Source organism: Typopeltis vanoorti, chromosome 3 (assembly GCF_054136105.1).
Source record: "Typopeltis vanoorti isolate ZY-2024b chromosome 3, IOZ_Tvanoo_1.0, whole genome shotgun sequence".
NCBI classification, from domain to species: Eukaryota; Metazoa; Arthropoda; class Arachnida; order Uropygi; family Thelyphonidae; genus Typopeltis; species Typopeltis vanoorti.
Window position 1 is genome coordinate 143,313,259 of NC_143551.1, and position 16,939 is coordinate 143,330,197.

Here is a 16,939-nt window from a genome sequence, read left to right on the forward strand (position 1 = left end):
ATATAAGATGGTACAGGAAATTTTAAAAGATCTAAGAAACTCGACCCATGGTATATTCCGTATAGCACTATAAATAATGCTTGCTTTAAAAATAAAGGCTTGATTTCGTTATGAATTTTCAGTTTTTGTCATAAAAATGTGCCTTAAAAATGAACATTTTTCTTGCTTAGGTAGGGTGTAGAATTCTTTTCAAAAAGACTGTAGTAGTGCAAAGACCACAGTTTAGATTTAACAAATGATGATGAAGTCGTTGATTTGTTGTGTTGAGATCTTCTTATTGAACTAAGTTGGAGTCTTTTGTTTCACTCTAGCAACCCCTGTCTATATCTTCAGAGCTTTTTATTTGTATAGACTTTGAAGTATGTGACTTTCTCAAGAATATTTTACCATCTTTGATCCATAAAAATTGATACTTTTTTCTGTTTTTTTCTTTTCTTGCTTGGCTCCAAAGATTCTTATTGAATTGATGCTAATAATAATAATAATAATAATAATAATAATAATAATAATAATAATTCGAGAACTTCTTGAAAAAATGGCCTAAAAGTTCCTAGTCAGCTAATCAGCAACTAGAATTTACTTGTAACGCCCTTTTCTTACGGTGATATGATAGTCCAGCCTATCAGAAACATTGTCCTCAATATACATAGGCACCTATAATAATAATAAATATTTTAAGACTATTTTTTTTCTTTTTTTTGCAAGAACTTAAACACTGCTAACTTTAAAGTAGTTGATATTAATATGAGTTTCCATTGTGTACTCGTAGCTATAGCAAACTTGCCTCAGAACTATATGGAGAGAGTGAGAAATAAGATCAAATAAGAACACATCTGAAAGGAAACTAATTATTGTCCTTTAAATGGTGAAACTAGCAAAATAACTGCCTTACCAAAAATATTACATTCAAAACTTTAAAGTTTTGAAAGACAAATATTAATGATCATGATGCAATTCATTCACTTATACCGTTGATAAATTAGAATGTATTATTAGATTTTGTGATCAAAGAACGAAGTAACACATCTCCAAAAATGTAAGAAAAATATTTTTGTCATTTTGCTTAAAGAAACGATATCGCAATGCGCTTTGTGTTATTGGAAGTCCTATTGTAGAATAGGACTGCAGTTTGCAGTGAAACCATAAACAGGAAATTGTATTTCGAATTACTAACAGAATTTTTAGACAAGCAGAATTCAATGAAATATTCAGAAAGAATAAAGATGCATTGGAGATAAAAAAAAATTAACATTCAGTATTCATAACAAAGAAAATTATGAAATGAGTAATACAATTGAGGGAAACTTCTTAAAATATTATAGTCCCTTTTAATGAATCTGTTTATTATTATTATTATTATTATTATTATTATTATTATTATTATTATTATTATTATTATTATTATTATTATTATTATTATTATTATTATTAAACAGCATAATGTCATTCTGTAGCCAAAAGACTCGTCCAGAGAATTATACCTAATTAGCACGTCAATTTTAAGATGTTAAGTGTTCTCAACACCTCATCAAGCATTTAACTCCCTTGGTAAGCATTATGCTAAAATAAATATTAGTGTAAGATTTTATGAAATAACAAAACATAGGATTAGAAATCCTATGTGATATTATTAGAAGTATGAATTAATAAAATAATCGTTGCATCATGTTGAATTAATTCTGCCTAATATACATTGGTAAGTGAAGCTCGAATTTACAAAATCAAAAATAAAAGTTATTTACGAAATCATAGCATAATGGAATTCATAATGTCATGGTAACAACAACAACAACCTTCCAAATAACCCAAATGTAATGTTATTTGGCAAACGTTCTATGTATACTGGCTAATAAGAAATTGTGTTTTGAATCATCGGATGAATCTGTAAAATTGACTCAGAAAAACCAAGTTTGATTTTAGTGTTTTGTTATGTTTTTGCTAACACATCAGTGACGTACGGCACTAGTTAAGGCAATTCATAACCAAAAATAGTGCTTTATCTTCCTAGACAATGTTTAATCATACCACACTATTCTACCCTAATACACTGGGGGAAAATATTTTTTTCTGGACTTTAAAAGTCCACAGTTAGTATAGTTCTTCTTCTTCTTCTACTACAGATTTTCTGTCTAAATATGTATTTATATAATATCGAGGATTTTCTAAAATGCACACACATACACATACATATTCTATATAAAAATAAGGTAATATACGAATAAATAAATAAATCGAAAGATAATTTAGTTGATTTTTCTAAATGAAATATTTGGAAACTCCAAACTGACTTTTTTTAAATTAACGATTTTTTGCTATTATCGTCTGACAAATTATAAATAATTATAACACAGTAAAATATAAGATTAACATTTCATATATTTATAAACGACATAAATAAATATATTAATAAATAATTATCTACATATCTATAATTACATTTGTATTATTCCGGTTTGCAATTTCGATGTCTGATAAATAAATATATTGTATATATTTTACAAATTATATTTTAAATAAAGGGAATCTCACAGGTTTGGTAAAATCTACGACCGCTTACTTGTAATATATATTTTTTTCTAAACATCACATTACAAAGATGCTCTATCTTGCCACCTAGCGGTATACATTTAGACGTTGTTCTTTTTTTTTTCTTTTTTTACTTTTTTTTTTTTTACAGGAACGGAAACAAGCCAGATAAGCCTAGGCGTTACTGTACACATTTATAGCTTTCTCAAGTTATCTATCTGGTCGTGTTTCCTTTAGGAATGTTGCAGCAGTATATAGAACTTTGAGCCGTAAGTTATTTCATTGTCAGACCGCCTCTCCTAATATGACATCAACCTACGAGCATGCTAAGCCTAATCATTATTTGCCAGTCCTATTTTTGCCTAGAACTAAGCATTATTCTTTGCTGTCATTATACCCGCTGATGCAGCAAGGGAAAAAAACAAGTTTTGTCTTACGTGGAATAATGCAATTGTATTGAATATAAAACACGCGCTGTGAAGGAACTTTTTGGCATGTCCTTTCAAAAAAAGAGATTTATTCATAGAACAATGTGCATTTATTCACTTTGAGTGAAACCTGGGAAACTTTTAAGCTTTTTAAATAGGGGTACGATACTTTTAAAGTTTTTCTTTGTTTTTTTCCCTGCTTTTTTTTTTTTAACTCATGATCAGGCTTAGCAGCGAGGATTACCTCGTTTCACAAGTACATGAATAATTATTCTAAATAGGCTTAAAGACTAGATTGTGCATGGACTGGTGACTTCTCCTGGTGTTACAGCGAACTATCTTCACCCATCCTTCTTTAGTCCTGTATGTGCTTTCACTTCGGCAGGTAGCGCTGCTTTTTGAAGGAGGGGATTGGTTATGACGTGGTTACAGCCACAACTGTTGCAACAGGTGTTACTGTGGTTGTGAGGATGGGTGTCGGTGTAGGGGTGGGAGTAGTGGAGGTGGAAAGAGAGCTGTTGGCGATTGTTGCACTGCTTGAGCTGGTTGTCTTGCATTTGTCCTCATCTTGCCATTTGTCCTGGGAACGCCTCCTGGCGTTCATAAAGAAGTTACCCACAGTGCTTAGCTCGAGCCCTAACTGCTGTGAAATGGTGATCTGCATCTCCTTGGAGGGCCGTTTGGTTTCCTTAAAAATAGCTTGTAGGGTACGCCGTTGGAGGTCTGTAAACACAAGACGAGGCTTTTTGGGGGCATTGGGATGCTTCTGCTGCTGTTGTTGTTCTTCTTTCCGTTTGCAAGCTGAAAAATAAAGAAATGTGAATAAGCATTTTATGGGTGGGAGTTTAATTCATCTTATAATAGAATTAAATTTTTAGATATTTTTGAAGTTACTTCGTTCCATTATGCAAATTTCTTAAATACATAGTAATCATTAGGAAAAGTAGAAAATCATGGCATACAGCTATAGGTTTTCCAGTTTTTGTTTTCTTTTTTTTTTAGTAGAATAACTTTTAACAGAAAGTCTCATCCCTCTAAACTGCATTATTTTCTTAATAATAATAGATCGTATTACATGAAGAAAGTAGTTGTAATCACAATCCTGAGCTATTTTCTCTTCCTAAATGTGCCCATGCCAAGTATTTTTATGTGGCTTGTAAGAGAACAACTCTACGACTTTCATGAACGTACATCACAAATTTTATTCAGTATAATGAGAACGCCTTTGTAAAGTACATATTGAACCAGAATTGAGTGCTAAAGGTATCAATGTGAAGCTGAAATAGGATACAGAATTACTATGAAGTATCTTCATCGATTACATGAAACTTGACGTTAGTTTAGTTAAATAAATAAAAATGCACAAGTGTGTAAGAAGGAATAGTACGAAAGCTCATTGCTCAGTGTATAAATTCGCCCTGCTTTTATGTCTCAAGGACAGGTGCCTTTTTACCAAAATCTGTAATTTCTGGAAATATCCTTCAACTGATATTTTAAAAGTCGATCCCTGATAATTTAAAATCTGTTTATTTTAGTTCATTTTGTTGTCATTATTATTATTATTATTATTATTATTATTATTATTATTATTATTATTATTATTATTATTATTATTATTATTATTATTGTTGTTGTTGTTGTTGTTGTTGTTGTTGTTGTTGTTGTTGTTGTTATTACTTGAAGTTGAATGCAAAGAAAAATGTTTGAAATGAAAAATATAATAATAATTTTCTATAGTAGATTTAAGTTAAAGTTTTATGCATAAATATTCAAGTAGGAAACACGTCCCATATACATAGATTTTATTTCCCTTTTTTTTTTCATTTAATACGAAGTTGAAGTAGGATGAAATATTATTCTGAAACATATTCATTCATCACTTCAAAGTTCAGTTTAGCTAAATAACTAAATAAAAAATAAAATAAACCATTTAATTAGGTTAAATTACATTTCTAGGGTTTATTTATTTATTTGAAACAGGTGCATTAAAAATGTTAAGTATATATAATCAAAATAATTTAGATATAATTTTTATGTACATCTTTCCGCAAATTATTTTTGAGTGCATATACATTAACATTTTCATGAATCTGTTTCACATAAATAAATAAATAAGCATGGGAAATATAATTCAAGCCGGATCAAAGTTTTTTTTTTTAGTGTTTAAAGAAATTAACAAGAAATTAGTCATTATTATTTTTTAGTTTGCAGTCAGGCACAGTTCATTTTATTGTACATACCATGGCAACACAAAGATGTAAAAGAGTTCAATATATGAAAGTGATTCCTAACAGTGTTGTAATAATTCACACAGTCTTACTTCTTTTCGTATTCGTATATTCAGACTTTAAACAAGCTGAATGAAGACTATCAACATAGTTAAGTTATAGCGATTTTGTTGTGTTTCTTAATATGTAAGGAGCCATCTTTATTCGTATTCGAGTGAAAGAAAAGTATACATAACATAGTCTGCTCCATCTACTAAGATCGACTCTCATCTTTTCCATTCTCCCTTCTTTATCTTTCTTACTCATTTCATTAGCGGCGCACGAAACCCCTTCTTAGAAAAGTAAAGTCTTGAATAATAAATATGTAGATGTATGCGTAATTATGCACAAGGTTCTTCTACGTTATAGTTAAAACAGCGAGAAACAGATAAGTGGGAGCGGAGACAGCAATATTTCTACCACCAGGAAGGTATTAAGGCCGTTGTTAAGAGAGCACATTTCCCAGAGAGGCGACTTATTGTGTCATTTAGGAAGAAATGTTGTGTATGCACAAGTTCCCAATGAATTATCTCTCTCTCTCTCTCTCTCTCTCTCTCTCTCTCTCTCTCTCTCTCTATTGCACATACACACACACAGAGCAGAGAGAGTTCTCTGGTTATAAGAACTGTTATTTTCTCCCTTTAATGAGAAATGTTTTTGAGAAGATGAAAGATACTTAAAGAAATCTTATGAAGTAGAAAAGTGTTTATCAAAGTGTACATTTATTAAATAGGATGCAGGATGCAGGCTACTTTTTAAAAAATTTTACAGCGATTTTAAAATGCAGGTTTTCAAGAATTTGTATGTGTGAATATAAAAATGACGCGAGTCAGAGGAGTGAAAAAACCGAAGATGAAGTGAAGGTATTAGTTGTTGCCTCCACAAGAAGCCTTGGTGTTCAGGTGCTGCTTACTTCACATTATGCAAACTTAAAAGTATTTGTATGGCCAAAATTTAGTTTCTGGAAGCGATAAACCAGCAGTATGTCATGAAAGGTTTTTGAGACATTCTGGATGTTGGTATTTTATTGCTTGAATTTCCTGTTATGTGAAAATAATAATGTAATTATTGAATTTTTAGAGATGCTGAAGCGGGAGATAGAGAAGAGGAAATAAGGAAGTTTGGAATAAGGATGGAGGGTTGAAGTTTAAGGATCATAGTGGTGATAGCAGCACAAAAAAGTGCGTCTAGTGAAAAAAATATTGACAAGTAGCTGTAGGAGATAGCTCCGGTGTATAATGCATTTTTTATTAGCCCAAATATGGGCTGTTATGCTCAGATTTGGAAAGAATACAGAGGCGGGTAACAAACATCGGATCTCCGAAATATCGGTTATGAATATAAGTATAGGGCAGGCAGAAGTCTAAACCTGAAAATTATAATCAAGACGTCGAGTAAATGAGCGAAGAAATTTTTTTTTTTAAATTAATACACTGAGAGTGCGAAATAAATGGAATGCGTTGTCGAATAAGACGGTTTGCGCGCAGTGCACATATGGTGAATTTATTTAAGGCAAGGAATAACGGATGTGTCTGTTAGATTACTTTTCTGTAGTGTTTTTTTTCCTGCGATGATTCTTTGATTCCAAGAGGGATTTATAATAATAATAATTGAACACACTGGGTTGCCAAATGGATAGCTTATCCTTCTGATCAAATAGCCTGTGAGTTTGAATCTCGTCGTGAACATGATTGTTTGTAACTGATTTAGATAAGCGATGAATTTCATGATTCACCTAGTGTGAGACTACCATCTTGTTTATTAGAAGGCTTAAAGTGATTTGAAAACTTCCGTGCTTGGTCTCTAGAGCATGGTTCCCGAATTATTTAAAAATGCATATAAAACCTAAGAAATAAAATTAAATAAAAATGTGTACGTCATTTCCTTCAGCTTGCGATGTACATTTGTATCAACAGTAAGTTCAGAATTCATAGGAATTTCCGGTTAGCCTAAACCATATTTAGACTGAAAGACTAGAACATACCATTGCATTCCATCAAAAATAAAACCTAGAGTTCTGTTGAGTTGGTGACTCTTATATGAGTCAACGTGCACTCGCCGTATACTTTGAAGCCAGAAAAGCTGCTATACTATGGATATTAACTTGAATCAAATGACATACCAGTTCCAGTATGTTATTTGATTAAAGTATTGAACCATTAAACTTCTTCAATGGCTGTGGCCTATTCATCTCGCCAAACTAGAACTTTCTCTACACACTCGGGAAAAGCCAATCACATATCCCTAAATAAAATCTGCTATTGTAATAGGAAAACAGGCTTCAACAGATCGTTGCCCATTGAATCCTTTGAGCGAAGACAGTTCATTAATTGAATACGTATCTGATTTCATATTTTCTATATGAAACAGTGATAATACCATCTTCAATCCTTTCTCCATAACAGCAAAACTGTAATAATCCGTTGCCATCAAAGGGGCGATGGTGAGTTATGGGTTTCTAACAAACGCTCCCTTTCTCCTTTAATCTTCCAATTGCATTGAATAAATACATGCCCTTCCTCTTTCATTTATATACCAATCATAGAACGAAAAGCAGTTTGTCCACTTAGCAAATTTCCTTCCCCTCACACTTCCCCCATAACTGCCTGAACTCTCCTTTCCCAAAACATTTTCATATATATTTTTCAACATATTCCTATTCCTTTCTTCTTCCCCAAATTAAGCTTCATTATGTTTATGTCCTCCGGTACTTCAGTTTTGTCAATCCGTAGAAGGAGCCACTAAATTATTTACTATCCCCATGTTACTGTCCTTTGATTAATTTGCTGTGTCCAACCACTCTGAAAAGATTGAGACTTCCATCCTACAAACTCTGAGGTTTTATCCGTTGCATTTAATTTTTAATTGAAAAGCAACAACCCTTTACTTAGTCCCATTCTCGACTGCAGTACATTTTTTGCCATTTATAGAACTCTTGTTTTCTTTGAGAGAAACAGTGGAAACAATGCCAATTTTTATTTTCTTCTTTTTTTCTTTCTTTTTTCAGAATATGATGATTTAAAATGAGGTTAAAAATAAACTAACTTTAAGTATCACTTAAACTAGTGCTCCGGTTAATCACTGTTGATAAGAAAGCGAACTCTTGTTGTTAAAAAAAAAGCACTAAAAACTGCATAAAATTAAAATTTAATAGCAAAACAGAAAACAGCTAATAAAGATATTTATAACTGAGTGAACCAAACAACAAAATATTCTGAAGAATAAACATTGGTGTGTGTGTGTGTGTGTGTGTGTGTGTGTGTGTGTGTGTGTGTGTGTGTGTGTGTGTGTGTGTGTGTGTGTGTGTGTGTGTGTGTGTGTGTGTGTGTGTGTGCGCGCGCGCGCGCGTGCGTGTTTATTAAAATTAATTCTGGAAATGGAAAATTTAACTGTTTTGTGGCAAACTTCATTCACGAATGATTGAAATCGGTAATACTGTAGGTCTGTGGATTCAAGAAAAGGCAAGGTAGTAGTGGTATCATTCCAATTCTAGTTACCAATCACTGACTTATTATATCAGTAGAAGGAACCACCAAATTACCCCTCACCACAATATTACCATCTTTTGACGTTAATTTGCTGTGATTTATCATTAGAACTGGGTACAGAAAGTAGCGTATATTTTAAATATCTGAAAGAGAACAATGGAACTGTAATCATATTTAATAATTTTGGTCAGTCCTATGAACTGCTTCTGCAGTTCTTCACCACACACACAGATATACACAGGGAAAGGGGGAGGGAGGGAGAGAGAGAGAGAGAGAGAGAGAGAGAGAGAGAGAGAGAGAGAGAGAGAGAGAGAGAGAAATAATTAGAAATTATCATGATACATTTTTCATACTTATATCTCTACGAAATAGAAAATTGTACTTCGTGAACATTTTTTGAGGATACTTTTTTATATCATTCCCTTACAGAAGCAGTTGCAGAACCAATAGCAGATTAGCGGCTTGTGTTTTGGGCAGGATTTTGCGAGAAGGAACCTATTGGTATTCATTTTCGAACAGTTGAAGGTTGTCGTCCTTGGAGAATATTTAGAAGGATCTTTTATTCTCTCTTGGAGGATGTTTCAGAGAATAAAGAGCTATGGGAACTTATTTTTGAAAAACTTTCTCTTTAAATACCATATTCTGTCACCAACATTATTTAAAGCCTCAAAGAAAAGTCCTGACGAAACCTAATTTAATTCTTGACAAGAGAGGACAGTGAAATAGTCGCTCGTCTCTCTTGAACTGGTCATTTTAATCTCATAATCACAACTTCTTGCTTGACTATCCTACTCTCATAAAACGCAACACTATTTCGTGAAGCATAATTGCGTGCCTGTTAAAAGTATAACTCTTTGCATCTTTTATCATAGTATATATTTCCTTCTTAATATATTTAAGAAAGAAAGGCCATATTCTCCCAAGAAACCTTCATATGGATAACCAATACTACTAGAATAGCCGGAGATTTATTATTATATATAGTTGAAAGAATATGTTTAAAGGAAACATATTCTTTAAACTGTGGTTGGGTGTATCTATTAAAACGTTGATTCATCGAAATTATGATTTTCCCAAGCGTTTCCATTAATCCCTTAACTTAGTTACAAACTACAGAACCATATACAGTTAACCAAAAACAAATAATTTAAATTTTCCTGACGCTTTTGAAATAAAATGATTTTTGTGGCAGAAAATCTAAAGATGCTTCATAAGAATACGATAGTACAGTTTCAGGTCTAGCCGTCGAATTATCTTCATGTACAATCAATGTCTCAGGTAGTTTAAGAACTGGCAAAGTATCATCATCTCCTGAATGATATATTTAGACATTTTATATTACATTTAGATTTTGCAGAAAATTTGAAGATGCTTGCCGAAACATAAGTGGTAGTCATTTGAATGGTCTCTAGGGTCCTCCATAGCAATGGGACAGCAAAGAGTGCTGATGAATGGATCTGACCTTTTAACTGCTGATCTTTCATGACCTTTCAGAATACAGCTAGTATGTGTTCGTGATTGAAGGAGTGAATGTTAGTTTCGCATTTTCGCCACACACATATAGGTTAACGAGTCTGCACTATGCATACACTTACCAGATATCGTGAACTATAATTTCAGACAGCGATAAAAAATCACGAAGTTTACCCTTTGTACAATAGCACATGAGTTACTACATCAAAATTCACTCCATAAAGTCACATCAAACGCACGATACTAGTTAGGTAAAAGCAAATGCTAAATCACATGGGGACAAAACTAGATTTTGGGGTCAGAGTGGTAGTTGTGCATTTTCCGGTTCCCACTCTTTGTGGTAATGTGATCGCGGTATATTAAGGACGATGAACACCAATAGTTGCATATAAACGTGTCATATGATGTGGTGACGTAATCCCATCAGATCTTTCGAGAATGTCGAATTTGAATTGACTCATTGTAATTCAACATTGCCTACTTCTGTCTAGTAAAAACGTTTTTTATGTAGTGTCGGATTAGTATACGAATACCATTTTTGTATTCAATGCATGCAATTTATATAAAAGTCACCTTTTGCATAAAGGCAAATTTGATTTTTCTGTGATTACTTTAAAAGTCGTAGAAACTTGTTACTAATAATGGGAATTAAATTTTTGTTTCTATTATTATTATTATTTTACAAGAAAGGTGGATTGGATTGTTTTGTTTTGAATATACGGCGGAAGCAACTATGGATAGTGGTGTATTACTTCCTTTCATTGCTGGTGTTTTTTCTGGAGGATTTGCCAGTTTTGTGGTATGAAAAACTCAGGATTCCGGGTCGGGAAGAAAACATCTTTTATCTTCATATGAAACTGGCTAACGCACCTTTTGTTGAGAAGCCCTTATGAAGGTCATTTACAAGATATTTACGACCAGAGAGCATAGCTCTTACCGACTGAGCTACGGAGGACTCAATTACATGTGTGCAGTAATATCGATAACTTTAAATTCGAAATTTTCTTCATAATGTTCTTATTTCAGGGACTTATTATAATGGTCGAAATTTCAGTGTCTTAGATATCTAGAATTTTCTACATTTTATTATCGAGCATTATAACATGTTTGTTAGAAAAGCTGAACTTCGTTCAGCTCCTCTAACAAACTTTACTCTTGCGCTTGAAAAAATAATCAACCGTATTATGTTCAGTCAACATTGATGTAATTATTGATCGTTTACAAGTCAACAAGTTTGATAACTAATTAAGTCCTTTAGCTGTACAAATTAAAAATTCATCTTCGTTGTGGAATTTGGTTCTGTGTGTGTTTGTGTTTGGGTGCTGGGCAGGATAGGAATACGTGAGTATTTTATACGCAGGGAATTTAAGGAATATCTTTTCAAAACTTCACTGTTTTGTACAATTTTTAACGCACCGCATTGAATCAATGTTTTTAATTCAATGCATAGAAATTAAAATTAATGATGCATATTTCTAGAAGGAGCCTGTGTAGCTCGGTGGATGTGGCGTTTGCCACCCACCGCGCTTGGCCGCACGAAGGAAGACTTGGTTTCGAGTCTAGTCGGCGACTAGAGGAAATTTTTCTAAGCCTTTTTTCGACCGGTTCCCGAGTTAGTCGATCTCTGGCACGGGCAAGCAGGTTTTTTCTCCCGGAAACTCGGGTTTTTCGTCCTGTAAACGCAAGAAAATCGACCGTAGAACCCACATTATTTCAGACATTAAATATATTGTGTTAGGGTAAGGGACCACGAGATGGCGGCACATTTGAGCCGTCTCTCTTCACTGAGTACCGCTTAATTAGTGATAGCCTTGGGCCATCTATCTCTGATTGGTACCAGTGGAGATTGAACTGCCCACTCAGTCTCCAAAAGTTAGATAGGGCTAAATGGCCTCGCCTACTCCCCGTATACGGGGAATAAAAAGGCGTTAGCTGATTTTTTTTTTTTTATTTCTAGAAGATGTGATTGTTTAGGTGATTGTGGTTTTCGCAACATTGTTTAAAAATTTTCGATTACTGAATTGCAAAACTTCTCAAAGATTGTGTAAAAAGTGCGTATAGCATCCAAATGTCTCAATTTATTTCAATTTGGCATTCTATGACCATCTAAAACAATTAATTAATTAATTATTAATAATAGTAATTGTTAGCATCTCCATATAGTTCCAAGACGCATTTCCTTAGGACACTTCCTCATTTCATTTCCCTTCCATTCAATAATTTTTTTGGCTTATTAATTATGTGTCTTCTCTGCTGGTTTGTCTATTTTGCGAGAAAAAGAATCCAACTTTCCTGGAGAAAAAATCCTGCTACCTCCAAGTCGGTGTGAGACTAACTAAATCACCTTCAATTGAAAAAGCTCCTGAGGTCTTTAATCTCGTCAGGACATCATTGAATTCAGATCTCTTCCAACTAAAAAGCGCGTGTGGCATGTTCCAGTTATACAGGTAATTTTTAATACTCAGTTGGCCAATTACTCCATAATCGATCTATTATATTCAACAGTTTTTCTTTGAAAACTGTTTAAAGATTAAAAAAAAAACATTCACATGACAAACAACATGGATTTTGTTCCACTGATTACACACCCGTATATCTCACCTTTTGAGAAACTAGTCAGTTCGTGTGTTTACAAAATCGTGGCTCCAGTCAGAAGGGTACCCACAATAAGCCCTTTATCGAACTCCAAAGGATCTTTTGTTTTCCCGATTGTTATCACGACTATTGACGATTACTGACCACCAGCATTCTTAAATAGTCGCCCAGAACATGTGGTGGCGCAATTGACCAAGTATTTTGCATGCACACTGTGCAAGCGACGTTTACGTACATCTACATAAAGGTTTCTAATGCAGTGGCCGCTATGTTTAGTGCTTTAATACTTTGTAGTATGTTGATTGCTGTCATACAGGAGAAAGGTAGACCCCACATAAAACTCTCATTAGACCACCTGTGATCTTAGGAGCTTGACCAAAACGATATATTATACATTTTAATAAATAACTTTATTAATATTAAATACTTATCAATTATTAATCATTAATATTACTATACTACTAATTAAAGATATTTGTTCAAAATAATAAGTAAATGCAGACAAACCAATAACGAACTATACCTTATATACGATATTCCGTCTCTCATCTGGAGAATCAAAGATTGTCATCCTGGATGATTTGGTAATGTCAAGGGAATGAATAAGAGCAGAGTAGTGAACGAAAAATACACTGAAAAAATGCATGGGACCATACTACGATATCTTCTTAGAGAAGGTGAAAAGACAGCATTGTTATAGACTTGGAAGAAAAAGGAGCAGGATAGGATAGAGTAAACATAGTAGTGCTGTTTGCAGAAAAGGCTCGTAGAAGTTTACATATAAAGAATACATATAAAAACAAATGGTATATAACCATACTCTAATTAAACTCCGAATTTGAGCTCACAGGGCAACCACATTCAAAATTTTCAGGTCACACCACGACGATATACTTTTTTTTTTTTTTTCGTTCAGCCACGTGTTTAATCAGTGGGCCTGATTGGCGGAGTGGTTATCTGATCGCCAATCAACAGGCTACGGGTTCGAATACCGCATTAAGCATTAGGTAGTAAATGAATTTCATCGGCAGATGCGAGATCACTTGGGGGGGTTTTGGAATGTTCAAGGAGGCCTTAAGTCTAGAGGAGGATTTTCGGATTAGGTATCAAGGATTGAACAAGAATAGAATTTCTTGGCTTAGTTAATTTAATTTATATCCAAGTGAAAAATCTTTCAACAACCACAAGTAGTTCTGCTTACTGTGGGATGAAAACCCACATCGTGTTGGTCGAAGAGCGGCTCCACTACCCACTCCTCCAAACTGCTGGCTGGTAAATGAAGTTGAATCCACTTTTTCTTGGATTGTGATATCCCCCTGCTCTTGTGGTTGTATGATGTCCAGTACCGAAGTAACGATAAAACGATAAATTAAAAGTGACTACGCAAAGATTTTCATTATCATCATCGGATTCCTGATATATACCCTCAGGCGGTTTACAGGATATTATGATCGTACAACATGAAAGGGTTACATCGTTATTAATAGAAGAAAATTGTCAGCAAGAAGTTATAATGATGTAATAATGTAAGAATGATGATGCATAGATTTTCTCATATTAAATTGAGCTGGTATCACTTTGTCAATACTGGTAATCAAAGTATATTTTTTGGAAACCAAATTTATATTAAAATTTTTCCAACCGAAACATTTTCATATAAATGGATACCAAGAGATAACTAGACTTTTTGCATATCTTTTGAAGTTCACGTTACAAAGTGTTTATCTCTTGACCCATTTGAAAGGTATGCAGAACACCGACAAGAATACACGAAAAACTTTTTTGCTGTAAATTCGAAAACATTAAAAAAGATGTTTAACTAAAAAAAAAAAAATTCTTTAAATTCTAGGCCGATCTTACTGTCACTGGTGCTTGCACAAAGAAACAAAAACCCATCAAGAAAAAAAAAAATGTTTAAAACACGCACTTGACGGCAGAGCCATCTGTCACTAGCGCCGGAGAAATCTACAACAATTCACCCACAAATGTATTCACGTATTTCTTTGAACAGACTCTTTCCATGCCGGTCTGTGATTGATGGCGCAGCTCTGGAGCGTGTATAATTGATAACGGCCCCAGTAATCTCGAAACGTGCGCATTCTCTGATTTCAGTGTAAAAACTATAAAGTACATCAGGCTTAAAATTAATATTACTCTGCTTTCTGGAGACTTTTGTTAAAAGAAAGCTGGATAAATTATTTAGAGGTAACCTTCGGTGACAGCACTGAGCTAAATATTGCTTGTTGTCAGGAAGGAAGATCATGTAAAAGCAGTAAAACGAGTCTGGAGGTACATGATGACAAAAAGCATTTATTCTGTAGGTATTTTATGTATCTTCAATTAACTTATCAGATCTTTGCTCGTATTTTTCCTCTTCTTATTCTCGATATGAAATCCTAAAGTGGCGATGAAACCGAAACGACCTATTACTTTAGAAGTAAAGGATAAAATATAGCTAAAACTAGAAATTTTAGAGTGAAGTTTCTAACACACATAATTTTTCTTAGAAAAGGAAAGAGTAAAGGTGTGTGTGTGTGTGTGTGTGTGTGTGGTACCGATTTATCATTGCCTCCTCGAAGTTGACAGTTTTACAGTTTTATTTTAAACTACTTACGTAAATCAAATTAAAGATATAGTTGAATAAAATGTACTTGAAAAGTAAAAACAGAATCCATGCATGTCACTTTATGTTTGACCGATTCAATTGTTGGAGACTGAAAGGATTTTTTTTATGTAAAAAAGTTTGGTACAATATGGCATGTAACGAAATTAGAAACTAAACAAAGTGCTTCTTCAAGTCACTCTAAAACTTCAGTAAGCAAGACAGAGGTTTCATTGCTCCGAGATAAACCCACAGCCTGTTGGTTGGAGAGTGAAGATGATATTCTTTTCGACCAATCGACCTGCAATATGAAAAGTTAATTGAAATACTTTTTCATAAGAGAATCCTCTGTATATCACTGATACGCATGCACTTGTGTTGTTATTTGGGATTATGGTCAAAGCAACTGAAGTTATGAGGTCAGTATATTACAGCTCTTAACTGAGTGTGTCCTTCTGGCCAACCTGTCTGTTTGTGCAGGATGGAAAATTCTAGTTTCCTGGAGGAAAAACTCTTCCAACCCTTCCATCTCCTTATCAAGGTAGATAACTCTCCCTCAGTGGAAAAGCCCCTATAAAAGTTGTTTCATCGAAGATGAGATTCAAATCCCGTAGGCTCGTGCATGTATGGTACGTGTTGTTAGTAAAACAAAGGAATCCAAATAGATACGTTTATGTTTAGCAGTTTAGTATTTGATGAGAACTTTTATTATGAAAACTTAAACGACTGCTTAATAATATCCAGTAATCATGCTCATTTTATTAAGAACGACATCATAATATGTAAGTTTAAAATAAATAAAAAAACTAAAAAATTAGGAAGTTGGCCTGTGAACCTTGATATAATCGCTGCTTTGGTTAGATCATCGTGCTGCTGATACTCGATATACTGATTCATGGTTGAGACTGAAAATGTTATACTTGAACTCCTGTTGTATATTGTTTTTATGTTTATATCAAAATCCACCTCTGCGATCTTTCTTTTGAGAAGGATCAAAATTTTATCTCTTCCGAGAGTTACCTTGAAATATCCACCCAAACACCAAAATCATTCTTGTCTTGTTTTTCTCAACAAATCTCTCATATATTAGCAAATTATCCAGAAAGAGAAAGACTTAGCAAGTTATTGCTAAGGATTTTTTTTTTCAAAAATAATCTATGTTATTAATTACTTAAGCTGATTCACATCTAATTCTTCCCATTCATTCTCCCACTGCGCTCCGAAGTTAACATGCATGAGTAGGCCCTGCGTTTCTGAAAATTTAGAGCCCTGTATACAGTTAGTCTGCCAAAACCTTTACCTGTTTCATGACTCATTGCAGGAAGTAACTTTTCGGAATCAACTTTACCTGACTGGAAAATCCACCAAATTCCATGTATAAAATGCATTTGTTCTCAGACCTATTTGTCTTTTTTTTTACCCAGGGAAATAAGCCCTGCTATCACTGTATAATATCGGTTATCTCTTAGCTTCACTTGAAGAAGAAAAAAAAAACGATCCTATAAATATGTTTCACTTTATACAAGCTTCAATCCTCTTTTCCAGTCAAAGAGCGCACAT

The 16,939-nt window shown here is 33.6% G+C and overlaps 1 long non-coding RNA gene across 1 annotated transcript in view; it reads left to right on the forward strand.

Moving 5' to 3' along the window:
- The first annotated feature begins 2,700 nt into the window (after positions 1–2,700).
- LOC150108625 (uncharacterized) overlaps positions 2,701–16,939 on the forward strand; it is a 266,756-nt gene continuing 252,517 nt past the window's right edge. Inside the window, exon 1 of the long non-coding RNA XR_016550667.1 lies at positions 2,701–2,795. This is a non-coding gene — a long non-coding RNA (uncharacterized LOC150108625). The remainder of the gene's footprint in view (positions 2,796–16,939) is intronic.